The sequence below is a fragment of the Camelus bactrianus genome, chromosome 6 (genome assembly GCF_048773025.1).
Source record: "Camelus bactrianus isolate YW-2024 breed Bactrian camel chromosome 6, ASM4877302v1, whole genome shotgun sequence".
NCBI classification, from domain to species: Eukaryota; Metazoa; Chordata; class Mammalia; order Artiodactyla; family Camelidae; genus Camelus; species Camelus bactrianus.
The window spans coordinates 85,715,009-85,728,052 of NC_133544.1; positions in this window are offsets into that span (position 1 = coordinate 85,715,009).

Sequence of the window (13,044 nt, forward strand, 5' to 3'; positions counted from 1 at the left end):
AGATCTCTTAACCACTACTTTCCTACAGTATTGAATTATACAAATACTGCTAGTGGAGAATCCTGCTTTTGCCGATAATTTTCAAAGCAAATTTCTGAACGTTCCTGTCAAATGAATGCATAGGTATTGTTATCAACTGAAAAGTATAACGCTCAAAGCATGGACTTGTCAGATACTAAAATGAGAAAAGAGCAGCCTTTCAACTTATTTTTAAGAAGACTTGGTCTTCTTAAACTATGGTCATGTCAGTAACTCATAGTCTTAGTGAATAAGGATAGTTAATATTACTATCAAAGTTAATATTACAACCCAAAGACCACTCCAAGGTAAAGTGTTACCTTGCAGTGTCATTTATTCAAACAAATATTTTAAATAAGTTAACAGGTGGACAATGACCCTCTATGTACAACAAGTTAGACTTACTTTTGAAAAAAACCTTGAAAATCTCCGAAAATTACTTTCTAGCAGTATTAATTTTCCCCATAATTTTGAAGTTAATTAAATGGCAATTTTGTTTTCCTTAGAACTTAGGTTGACATTTCTATTGACTTTTCATCTACCTTTTTTGGTGTGCAATTAAAGCCACTGAAGAACAAAGCAGAGCGTATTTAAATCTTCAGTTTGAAAAAACTGTTCTGGTTTGGATTTCAGAATATTGCACGAACACAATACATTTATCTACTCTTTCTCCAGAGACTACATTAAGATGAAACTTAAAAAAGAACAGAGTCAACAACAATGTAGAGAATCAGAAACGATCATGAGTGGATGAAAGATTTCAACACATGTACACAAGATGAAAAGCAGGTAGAGACTTTTACTTCTGGGAGCAGAGCGGGTTGAATATTCTGAAGCGTCCTGTCACTAAAAATTAAGTCCTGCGTAAATGACAACAAACACGGCTCCAGATGTGTTGCTGACATCACAAGAAAGTGAACAAAATTTCTCTAAAAGCCGAAGTCAATAAAAGAGGAACAGGAGGAAAGGAGAAGGACATTAAAAAGGGAGAAGGCAAAGCAGACAAAAAAAAAGTAAGTGAACGGGACCCAAAGGAGGGAGCAGCCACCTGCATGACGTGGCTTCACCCTCCAAACCGTCTATATGTTTGTAAAATCACTAAGCCATGGAATTTTGCATAATAAAAAGAACAGGATACACAGGAAAGCTGGGATTAGGAAAAACACTCTAAACCTGTATAGTCTCATAAAAAAAAATCACTGAAATATCATAATAAAAGTAAACAAATACATACGTAAGTGCTACTGCCAGTTTCATTTTCTAATAATAAATACAATAGCAGTAATCATAGACAAAACGTGTAGGTTTGTTTGCTGTAGTGAAATGTCACAGCTTTGGAGTCGAGGAGAAGAGGGAGAAGGAAGAGCAACGTCACTCTTAGGCTGAAATGCTGTGACACCAGTGGTGGAGGGTTACGGCTCATTGTTTCTCTTTCTTTTGCTCTGGCTTAGAATAGAAATCCTACCTTTGTTGTCTCCCAGATCTCTCCGTTCACAAAGAAGCTCCCCATGCGTCCAGACATGGGGTGCCATCCTGCTGCTCTGAGCACTGTCGCCATTAGCTCCAACCCCTTGCAAATGCTTCCCAACCCCAAGTAACACAGAGGATAACTGGGGTGCATCCACCTCTCCTTTTACTTTCTTCACAGTGTCATCTCTGATGGAATGCAGTGTGGCCTCCTTTGTTCCTTGAATATCACACATTCACTCGTTTCTTTTAAAACTATAACTCCAACCTTCCCTTCAATACTTCAAGGATTTTTGTTGTTGCTGTTCACCATTTGGATTCACATAACCAGAATGTTGACTTGCATTTGGAATGCTGTCTTAAATATTTAAATTAAAAAGAATACACAAGCTTTGGAGAACAGTGCAATGCACCCTTAAAGGATAGATGGATAAATCGTGGAAAGACGGACATTGAAATGTGTGTGTGTGTGTGTTGTAGACCTCCATGAAACACAGTGTTTAGCAGGGTGGCTTTTTTGTTTAATTCTGGCATTTGGCTCAAGCACAAGCAGAGTAAAAATGTGAAAAATCATGGATAGGCCAACACAACTTCTAGTTCTGGTGATTTTATTCTTTTGCATGTTTATCTTGAGTATATAAATTCACTCATCACAAACAAAACAGAAGAAACTGTAATGATGCTAAAGGCAAGACTGCTCCAGAGGCAAATGTTGGTAACAGTTCTGAAATCTGGAGACCAACCCTTTGGCCCACAGCAAAGTGAGTGAGCTAAATCTCAGATTGATCCATTATGATCATTACAGGGGGCTGAAGCATTCTTGGTGGCACCCCTGGGTCCTAGTTGCTATTAGGACCACAAACAAATGTCCAGTCTCTCTAGAAAAACCAAATTTAGGCTCTCAGGATTTCTATTTCTATAAGCCCATCTTCTTCATGAATATAGGGCATAAGTTTTAAACAAAAAAATCAACAAATCAAAGCCAGTGACATACGAGAGGACTGTACATCACAATTAGGTAGTGATTATTGTAGCAGTTCAACGGTAGTTTAATATCTGTGACTCAGTTCATGTAATTCACCACATAAATGATAAAAAGAGAGATACCGATCATATGAGCATCTCCATAGGTACAGAAAAAGCATTTGATAATTACTCTTAGCAAATCAGGAACAGAGGTAAACTTCCTTAATCTGATAAAGAATATCCCTATAAAAATCTATAGCAAATGCCCTACTTCATGGTGGAATATTAAAAGCATTCCCTTAGAGACAGGAAGTGAAACAAAGATGGCTTCTATCTTAATTTTTGTTCGCCACTGTATTGGTTCTAGTCAATGCAATAAGGCAAGAAAAGAAATCATAAGGATTGGAAAGAAAGAAATAATTCTACTTTATCGACAAATGATATAGTTATGTACATAAAACTCTAAAAACATCAAAAGATGATTTCAGAATTATTAAGTAAATTTAGCAATGTCATTGGATCCAAGATCCAAAACACTGCTCTTTTTATATGTCAGAATAAACAACTGGAATATGATAAATTGAAATGATCCCATTACACTAGCATCAAAAACTTCAAACCTTAAGGAAAATGCAAATTAAAAAGCACAGTATTATATGACTTCCCACTCAAAAGAATGGTTGTAACAAAAAGTCAGAGGATACAAGATGGTGCCAAAGATCTGGAGCAACGGTAACTCTTCTACGCTGCTGGTATGAGTGCGAATTAGGGTAACTCCTTTGGAAAACTGTTTGGCACTAACTAGCACAGCTGAACATATAGGTACTCTGTGATCTAGTTCTTCCACTTCTAGGCCTATATCAATAGAAATGTACACATAAGTTCATTTTAAAAAAGTATAATAATGCTTACTGTAGCACTTCCAAATGTCCAAATATTGGACAGACCTGAAGTGTCCATCAACATTAGACTGGATAAATAAAGTGTGGTATTTTCATATAGCAAAACACATTGCAGAAATAAGAAGGAATGACATATACATACATCAGCAACAGGGATAAATCTCACAAACATAATGTTGACCAGTAACAAAAAAGCCAGCTACAACGGCGAGCATACCGAATAGTGACATTCACAGTCAGCCTTTCGTATCTGCAGGGCCAGCTGTAGGAGACTTGAGCACCTGCTGATTATGGTTTCTATGCAGGTCCTGGAACCAACTGAGAGTCAACTGTATATGAAACTTAAAAAGAGGCTGAACTTATCCACAGTTTTAGAAGTTAGAAAAATCACCACATTTGGTAGAAAGTAGTAAGTAGGAGCCAGCAGGAGAGGACTTCCAGGTGGTGGTAAAGCTCTATTTCTAGAGCTAAGTGCTGGCTGCAGAGGTGTGTTCAGTTATCAAACTTCTCACTAAAGATTTCTGCACTTTTGAGTATAACTATATTTCACTTGAAAGTTCTCTAGAAAGAAAGAAAAGGTAGAGCCTAAAGAAATCAGGAGGTCAATGGGGATGATACAGGTAAACAGAAGGGAGGAAACAGTAATGCTTCCATCTTAAAAAGTGGGGAGTCAATAGATATTATTATTAATGGAACAGGTAATGTAGGCTTAACTAATTTGAAGATGCAAAGGTGATGAATCGAGAAACCAAGACTAGTATCAAAACTATAAAATGAGGGTGTGTGGGAGAAGGGGATGAAGTAATGGACTAAATCTTCATTTGTCATAGCAGGGGATGAATGGACAACGCCAAAACTAGATGAAGAATCTTAGTATCTTAAAACAACAACTATTTGTTATTTCTCATAATTCTGTGGATTTGCTGGGTAGTTCCTCCACTGATTTTGCTTGGGGTCACCCAGGGGCTATATTCCCCTGGAAAGACTGGCTGGGCTGGGCTGGACCGTCCAGTGCGAGGTGGCCTTCCTTGCACATCTGGCTGTTAATGCTGGCTGTCAGCTCCTACATGGCCACTCACTTCTGTAGGCTAGACTGGCTTCCCTAAGTGACGGTCTCAGGACAGCATTCCGAATGGCCAAAAGCAGAAGCTGCAAAGCCTATTAAAGAAAGGCTTAGCTTCAGATTTTGCAAAATATCACTTCTGCCTTACGTTATTGAACAAAAGATGTCCCAGGGCCAGCCTGGATTCGAGAGGTAGGGAAACAGACTCTGCCTCTTGATGGAAGGAGCTGCAAAGTCACGTTGTAAAGGGGTGAACATGACAGGAGGAGGAATCTGTGGGCACATTTATAATCTACTACCATCTGCCCTCTGTTCACAATTATTTACACGTCTGTCTCACACAGAAAAACAAAAACAAAGTTCAGATTGACTGTTTCTGGGAAGCAGAACAGGAGGTAAGGAAGAGGAGGGACATGGTTTGTTTGTTTGTTTGTTTGTTTAACTCTAAGCCCTACCATGTCATTCTTTTTAAACACATGCATGTTGTATAAAAATTAATATTTCTAATGTTATACAAGGTTTGATGCATATAAACCCCTTGCTTTGAACAGAACAACAGGGAAGGCAGCTTCTCCTACTCTCATTTAATAAATGCTGAACAGTATTTATTGAATATGGATTTTAAGAACTGTAAGATTATTAAACCACTGAGAAGCAATAGTCTTCAGTTTTGTCCTACCTACTAAGGAGTCCATCAAAAAATGTGATTGTATATATGAAAAGTGCTTCTTAAACTATAAATGTTTTATAACTCACCAGACATTATCCATTGCCACTGTTTCCATGTTGTGCCCAGCACTGTATGAAGCTGCGTGTAGGCCGCAAAAGGTCCAGAAAATCAGGTTCCTGCCAGCAAGGAACTAACAGTCCAGGTGACGAGAGAATGCAACACCCACAAACCAATTATGAGACACTGTGCTAGACCGTAAGGGTCCAAGCAGACAGGGACTTCATTCTCGTTCACTAGGTCTCATCAGGACCCCACATGTAATAAGATCTTGACAAACAGGTGTTAATGGAGGGATGGATCCATCACCTGGCAGCCCACAGTTCAGAGCCTGGACACAGTGCCGACTGGGGGTGCTGGGGGCGTCTAAGAGACAGTGATCACCTGCACCCTGATGTTCATAGCAGCACTATTTACAATAGCCAAAACATGGAAACAGCCTTAATGTCCATCAACAGATGACTGGATAAAGAAGAAGTGGTATAGTTATACAATGGAATACTACTCGGCCACAAAAACCGACAACATAATGCCATTTGCAGCAACATGGATGCTCCTGGAGAATGTCATTCTAAGTGAAGCAAGTCAGAAAGAGAAAGAAAAATGCCATATGAGATCACTCATATGTGGAATCTAAAAAACAAAAACAAAAACAAACAAACAAAAACAAAGCATAAATACAGGACAGAAACAGACTCACAGACAGAGAATACAGACTGGTGGTTACCGGGGGGTGGAGGGTGGGAAGGGATAGCCTGGGATTTCAAAATTGTAGAATAGATAAACAAGATTACACTGTATAGCACAGGGAAATATACACAAAATGTTATGATAACTCACAGAGAAAAAAATGTGACAATGAGTGTGTATATGTCGATGAATGACTGAAAAATTGTGCTGAACATTGGAATTTGACACATTGTAAAATGATTATAAATCAATAAAAAATGTTAAAAAAATAAATAAAACTATGCCTTAAAACACCTCTGAGTAATTCAAGCTGGACTTGCTCTTGTTTCGTCTGAACATGTCAGGTTTTACATGCTGGCACTAAGAATAACTTTGAAGGCAACCTTGCAGTTATTTTCAAACCGTTCAGGTCTCCCCCATCATCACAGCTACCTCATGAAGTGGTGTCAACATAAGAGGCTAACGATCAGAGTTCTTCCTTGCCGAGAACTAAAGTAGACTCATGAACTCAAGCAGGAAGCGATTATAGTGGATGCACGCTCGAGAGCTTGAAGAATCAACAGAAATATGTGTAAGAAAACCAACAGCAAGGAAAAATGAAAAACTAGCTTAAAACTAAAAGAAAACTTGATTTGAGGAATTAGAAATAATTCAAGGACCAGAGAGTATCAAGACACAAGCAACCAACAAAGTTATCCACAACACAAGACAAAACCACCTAAAATCTAAAGGGAAATATGAAAATGTATTATATTTATTATATATACATTATATATATATTGTATAGTGCCAATATATAAATTGTATATATGTATACAAACTCAGGGTTTGTTTTATATTATTGTTATTACATATGTACATAAAAGTTATGCTACCCTTTAGCAAGAGTCAAAAAACAAGGTTTGAAATGATAAAAAAAGATTAAAAACTTAAAAGCAGGGCTAAAGATAAAATATAAGTCTTTTACAGTAGGCAGCCAAAACACAGATAGATAAGAAATATGTCAGATAACATGAGACATGGAAAGAGTATCCATCATTCTAGGAGGCCTATTACCCAATTAATAGGTGTTACAAAAAAAAAAAAAGTAAAGAAATGGAGAGAAGGAATTTATTAAAAATAATAAAAAAATTCACCCAAAATGAAAATTTTAAGTCATCAGACAATGACTTTTGCCCAGTACAATAAAATTTCTGGTCCATCAACAGATGACTGGATAAAGATGTGATATAATTATGCAATGGAATACTATTCAGCCATATAAACCGACAATATAACGCCATTTGCAGCAACATGGATGTTCCTGGAGAATGTCATTCTAAGTGAAGTAAGCCAGAAAGAGAAAGAAAAATGCCATATGAGATCACTCATATGTGGAATCTAAAAAACAAAAACAAAAACAAACAAACAAAAACAAAGCATAAATACAGGACAGAAACAGACTCACAGACAGAGAATACAGACTGGTGGTTACCGGGGGGTGGAGGGTGGGAAGGGATAGCCTGGGATTTCAAAATGTAGAATAGATAAACAAGATTATACTGTATAGCACAGGGAAATACATACAAGATCTTGCGGTAGCTCACAGAGAAAAAAAATGTGACAATGAATATATGTGTGTTCATGTATAACTGAAAAATTGTGCTCTACACTGGAATTTGACACATTGTAAAATGACTGTAACTCAATTAAAAAAAGTGTAAGAAAATTTAAAAAAATAAAGTTAATATTCAAATAAAAAAAAATTTCTGGAAGATTTCCAACTAGACACACAAGACCAGGAATAAAGAAATGCAAAGAGCCTCCATGGTGTTGGGTAGGGGGGCAGAGTAGCTTCCTACAAAAGACAAGAAACATTCTGACACTGCACTCCTCACACGCAATACTTGATGTCAGAAAAGCTGGGGGGGAGTGAATTTTGAAGATAGAATTGTATACCCAGTCAAGCTGTTAACCAAATATGATCCATCTGAATAATTTTTAGACAAACAAAGCCTCAAAAAACTACTTCCTCCTTTCTTAAGAAGTTCCTTAGGGATGTACTCCAGAGAGAGAAGGATGCCGGGTGCAGGAAACAGGAAACCTAGGAAGGTTGTATGGAGAAATCTCAGGACAGCTGTTCAGAAGAGCGAGAGGTCCTAACTCAGGTCAGGGAGCCAGGACAGGAGAAAGACAGGAGCTCTGCAAGAATGGCTACGTCTGAAAGTGTTACCAGACTTGGGGCTCTGGGAAAGGCACATTCTTCTCTTTGCCAGAAAGGAAAGATGAAAGAGAGGGAGGGAGGAAGATTTGAAAAAGAAAGATAAAAGATGAGAAACGGCAAGAAGACCAGAGGCTATACAAGAAGGTCGTGATCCAGACACAAAGCAAATGAAAAGTGACAGTCAAGAAGGTCGTGATCCAGACACAAAGCAAATGAAAAGTGACACAGTTTTAAATAATCACTCGTCTGAAAGGAAAGAAAAACCATTGACCTTGATGCTGCAGCGTCTCTTCCCTCTCACGTAGCCCATAGATCCTGACACCGGGCCGTGGAGCAGTGCACAGAGCCCCAGGATGCTGCCCCTCCCTGCAGTGGGCAATACTTAAATAACCGTAATAATGCAAATGCCTTTTCTGTGCATTACAACTTTTAAAATCAAACCATAGAGAAAGCAGGGAAGCCTTTATTACAGCTGCAGAACTGAACGCAAATCTTAACGAACGTTGGTAACATAGAAGGAAAGTCTGGCTGGCAGAAGGGGCTCTAGGTCAGTTCAGTGAGTTAGCCGGCATCTCCACAAGAACAGAAGTGCCAAGGAGGAATCCAAAGCAATCACATCACTACAAAACACCAAAATCCTAAATTTGGTAAATTCAGCACATTTGCTATTCATCACATCGCATTTTAGAGAACTGGGCTACTTCTTAAAGGAGGTAAGTGATTAAAGAGAAAAGAGTGATACCTGAAGGGCAGAAGATACCGACTGAAGGTGACAGAGCAAAAATGAAAGGTTTTTAAATTAGAGGTATTGAAAGTTTGAAATATCAGCATTAGAGGAATTTTTAGAAAATAATATAACCATCCAACATCCAGAGGGAAAGAGGGAGGGGAAGTACCAGGCCCTGGGCCCTAAGTCCTCATCTGTCATAACAGGGAGTAGGCAGCATGTTCTAAAGGCAAGGAAATGAGGCAAGGGTGATATAAGCTTATTATTTTGAATTACAGAATAAGCCACAGAAGAGTGAAAAAGAGTGACAGCCAATGAAGTTTGCCTCCGGAGGATGGGGTGAGGGCTTGGGCGAGGCAGGCCAGGAGATGGAGCTTTTCAGTGTAAGACGGCTCTTGCAATTCTTCCTTTATATCCAGTGCATCAGCTGTGTCAGAAATATTTTCAGATGTCTACGTACGTGTGAGTGCGTTTTCCTTACAGGCATGGACCACACGTTAGCCATCTTTGTTTTCCTAGGTCTACCCTATTAGTTGGCTCGATAACCATAAAGTAACAACAGTAAAATCATCGATTTGCTGAGCGCCCACCCTCCCCCAAACACGTGCAAGTACCTCACCTAAATATGGTTATTCCTGACATAACCCTGCGAGGTAAATATTCTATCTTTCCAATAAGGAAATGGATGTAAAGGAGTCGAAAAAATAAATTCTCCAAGGATACACAGCTGGTTAATGGCAGAGTTTGAACCTAGGTTCTGAAAACCAGCAGGATTCGAACCTAGCCCGACTGCCTCTACAACGTTTTTTTTTTTTAAACGAAAGCAACATTTGAAGGAATTATTGTGAAAGAATAACTATGAATAAATGGATGCCTACAAAACTTAAAATGAATGTCAGTTACATTGTTCCACGCCTCAAAAAGTACCATTCTATCTTGCTACAAGCATCACCATCTAGATCCAAAAAGCTTTAGATTCATAAACATCTTGTGCCTGAAATAACTCGAAGAGTCTATTATGTGAAGCAACAAATAAGGTCTGGTGGAAGCCAGAGGGAAAATTTAGATTCTCAAAAGTAAGAGGAGACATTTTGTCCAGCAATAGAACAAATTGAAATAATCCAGGCTGAAGAAACACTGGGTAGGAAATACATATTGAATCAACCTCAACATTTTCAGCCCTCTGGACTTAAAATATTATTTTCATGCAAATTTTAATGGTTTAGGGATTAGGGCTTAATGCAAAATTAGTTTGCCTAAGTGGCTGTGTCTTTGAGCCCAAAGAAGGTCACACAGATGCAAGAGCATGCCCTGCCTCCGGAGCACAGCACGGGTCCCCGCGCCTTTTGGATCACTTACTCTATCCACAAAAAGGTGGCGTGCGCCCCTCTCCCTTGCATGTTATAACTGAATAAAGATGTGCGTTACGGCACATATACAGATACTGAGAACTTAAGGGAATGAAATAAACGTAGAAGTTCTACTTTTTCTTCTCACCCTCTTGTACAAGCCCAGCTACACCCGACTTGGGAGAACACCGGCCTTTGTGGGTTACCACGCACTGAGCAAGTAGCCATGGAGAAAAGGTTGTGTATAAAATAAAACAAAAATATTACAATTTGAGCCAGCATTTATTACGCACTTATCTGTGCCAGGTACTGTTCTAAGCAGTCTGTGTGTTTTAACTCATTTAATTCTTATAATGACTCTATGGGCAGGTTGCATTATTAACTCCCGTTTTACAAAAAACATGATTGATGCACTGAAAGATGAAGTATCTTTCCTGAGGTCACACAGCTGGTAAGTGCTGGATCCAGGCTGCCTTTTTTTTTTTTATATTATATTTTATTTTATTTTATTTTAATTTTATTTTATTTTTCTCCCCACCCACACATATATACTCCCATACCCTCAAAAATCCCTCTTCAGTGTGGCATATTTGGCACAATCGATGAACCAACATGGACATATTATTATCAACCAAAGTCCACAGTTTACATTAGGGTTCACTCTTGATGCTGTACATTCTATGGGCTTTGACAAATGAATAATGACATATAGCCACCACTGTAGTATCATGCAGAATAATTTCATTGCCCTAAAAATCCCATGTGCTCTGTCTATTCATTCCTTCCTTCCTCTCCCTACAGGCTGCCTTTTTAAAAAAATAAATCTTTTGCTTCAGAATAAGGTTTAATTTACAGGAAAGTTGCAAGGATAGTACAGAGTTCTCATAGATCATCATACAGCTTCCTTCGGGGCTAAATCAAATGTACCAGGGTACATTTGGCAAAACTAAGAAAACAACATTTGTACATTAACTAGACTCTAGGTCTTATCTGGATTTTACTAGTTTTCCCACAAATGCCCTCTTTCTGTTCCAGGATCAAATCCAGGGATCCCATCCAGAAGCGGTACCCCTTCTGATACTGTGCATCCGTCACAGTAGGATGTGTAGACAGGTACAGATATTGTGCCTGCACTTGCAGGCGACTGTCTTCTCCCTGATTCTGCACATCATCTTTCCTCTACGCATGTCTTTCTCTGTGTCCACATTTCCCCCTTTTATAAAGACACAGTCATATCGGATTAGAGCCCGACTAACGACCTCATCTTAACTCGATCGTCTACAAAGATCCTATTTCCCAAAAAAGGTCACATTAACAGGTACTGAAAGTGAGGACTCTGCATTTTGGCAGCCGGTGGGGGGTGGGGATGTCACAGTTCAATCCATAACCAGGCACATCTGAAATCAAGAGGGCAGGCCACCAGGAAGGGTAGGCTAGAGAGTCAGGCAAGCCTGAGCTGCTGTCTACAGGCAGAATACCTTCTATTTCAGGGAATCCTCAGCTCTGCTCTTAAGGCTTCCCATCTGATTTAATCAAGCTCACCCAGATTATCTAGGATAATCTTCCTTATTTAGAGTAAACTGATTACGGACTATAATCACATCTACAGAACACATTCACAACCACATCTAGATTAGTGTTTGAGTAACAAGTGACTACAGCCCAGCTTCACTGACACATAAAAGTGACCATCACACATTGTAATACATTTAGATTCATTTGCCAGAGTCGGCTTTCCAAAGGATGCTTTTTGAGGCCCTTCTGAAAATCCAAACCAACCCCAGAAAGTGCTGTAACCACGAGCATCACTAAGAAACCTTATGCATGTACTCACTGATGCCAGACATGCTCCCCATGCATTATCTCATTTAATCCTAGCAAGAGCCCCATGAGATAAGGGTGCCAGCCACACCTGACAGACAAGGAAAGAAAGACTGGTGGTGGCAGAAGCATGATTGGAACTGAGGCAGGTGTGTCTGGCTCCAAACCTTTGGGGCCCAAAACCTTCACCACGATGCTGCAATGCCTCCCTGACCCCAACTAAGTCTTTTCAAACATACGCAAGAAAAACTCCAGGGGGCAGTTTCAAGCATTTAAAAGTCATATGATTTTCACTTACCCAAAATAATTTCATTTTTAACTTCAGTGCATCAGGTATTTTTTTATGAGGACAAAATTCCCTTTGTCACTTTTTTGAATTCTTTTTATTCTAATAAAATACACATAAATTTTGATTCCTTAACCATCTTTAAGTGTACAGTTCTCCCTTTGTCTTTTGCAGTTAAATAGGTCTTCGGCAAAGCCCAGACACGCCTCTAGAGGTGGCTGGATTACTACTAAGGCTGTGATGACACCTTCCCTAAGAGCAGAAGGAAGAACCTGGAATAAGAAATGTTCATAGACCAAGGGCAATGGGCTTGGCAAGGTGAGTGGAGTGGGCAGGTGAGACAGGAGGTGGGGGAGGGCACAACCAGTGAAGGAATGACACCGCAGTGGAGGGCAGGACAGACTGGTTACCGGTGGAAGATTTGACTTCCAGTAGACCTTGAGCCTCAAGGCACACCCACAGGCACCATGACAGTTCTAGGCTGCCTGTAAAAGTCAAATAGTAGGTGGGGGTCGGGGGCGTCCAATTCCCCGGAAATCCCTGCTCCTTCCCCCAACTAATTGGAATAATCCTTCTACTCATTAGCATGTGAACCGAACCCACGAAAACTAACGACTTTGCACCTCCTGGTCTCTCTCTTTCTGAGGCAACCTGCACTTTGTCTATGGAGTGTGTGTCTACTTTTACTTTGAACTAAACACCCCAACACATTTTGGCCTCTCTCCCTCTTGCCTTCTGAGACAGCCTGCATTCTGCCTATGAAGTGTGTGTCTTCTAAGCTGTTTTCCCTTCCGAATGAGACAGACCCCACTCTGTCTATGGAGT